This window comes from Sinocyclocheilus grahami, unplaced genomic scaffold (genome assembly GCF_001515645.1).
Source record: "Sinocyclocheilus grahami isolate Dianchi unplaced genomic scaffold, SAMN03320097.WGS_v1.1 scaffold2567.1, whole genome shotgun sequence".
NCBI lineage: Eukaryota > Metazoa > Chordata > Actinopteri > Cypriniformes > Cyprinidae > Sinocyclocheilus > Sinocyclocheilus grahami.
The window spans coordinates 31,970-33,072 of NW_015507746.1; the positions used below are offsets into that span (position 1 = coordinate 31,970).

Below are 1,103 nucleotides of genomic sequence, written 5' to 3' on the forward strand. Positions count from 1 at the left end.
ATGTACCATGTTTATATTATTCTCCATTTTTATTCTTTTTGATGACACATGAAAATGATGTAAAATGCATGTAAAATAATCAGCAAAAACATACAAAGCAAAGTCTCAAGGATCATTATTTAAGATTAATTCATTTTTGAAGTTTGTGAATAGGTTATAGGCTTCCCCCATTTAGGTGTTGCCGCTGAATAAATCAAGTGAGGTTAATTTTTTGGGGGTGGGAGGCTGTTGTTAAAAATGGGCTGTTGTTAAAAATGTCTTACCTCTTCGGTGCTTTCTGTGTCCTCACCTGTTCTGATCTCTGCAACACTGGGGGGGAAAAAAAGAAAATCTGTACCTAATTACAGTGGCATCAGCTTGACATGGAAATCCCCTAATGTCATGCCAGGAAGAATGTATTTAGATATGTTATACAAAGAGTAAGTATGAACACCCACAATGAAAAAATATCCTCTACCTTTTCTTTCCTTCGAAAGATGTGCACTTCAGAAGCACAGATTCGGCCATATATCGACACTTATTGACATTGGTTTGCAACCAATAAATCAGAACCTAAGAAATGTACAGTATTCATTTTAATGTGACAAACAGACAACTTTAACCACATTTAAGGTTTCAGTTTAATCTTTTCAATTAAGTTGCTACTTATACTGAAGTACTGCAGTTTGGAAGCCAACAATTAAAGAAGAAGTGTGAAGTCATGCTTCCATTTTATTGTACTTGGTATATAATCTCTGATTGTTGCTCCTCAAATTATATTGACACCCGTAGCTTTAGAGGCCTCAAAGCCATCACTTGCTTATTAATTTCTTTGCTTTAAATGAAATTCCTATTCTAATTGTTCATTTAGTACACATCTCTATAGCTCACCTCAGGCAAAATCACTTCTGTTAGAAACATCTGCTTCTCTGCTGCAGTTCCAGGCACAGATATGATTCGTTCCAGTCACTGTATTGTGTTCTGTCTAGGGTAATATGCAAAGAAGAAAATGGAAAAACTGTTTTATACCATGCAGACAGAGAACATCATCAATACAATGCTATGAGCCATGTTTTTTTCACCCAGCCCTCTAGAGAGATGGAAACTTTTTTTCTTGCTGCTGT

The 1,103-nt window shown here is 35.6% G+C and overlaps 1 long non-coding RNA gene across 1 annotated transcript in view; it reads right to left on the minus strand.

The window, feature by feature from the left end:
* Positions 1–548, minus strand: part of LOC107575320 (uncharacterized) — a 772-nt gene extending 224 nt beyond the window's left edge. The window contains exons 1-2 of the long non-coding RNA XR_001607848.1: positions 458–548; positions 264–309 (exon numbers count right to left, since the gene is read on the minus strand). This is a non-coding gene — a long non-coding RNA (uncharacterized lncRNA). The remainder of the gene's footprint in view (positions 1–263; positions 310–457) is intronic.
* Positions 549–1,103: the final 555 nt, after the last annotated feature.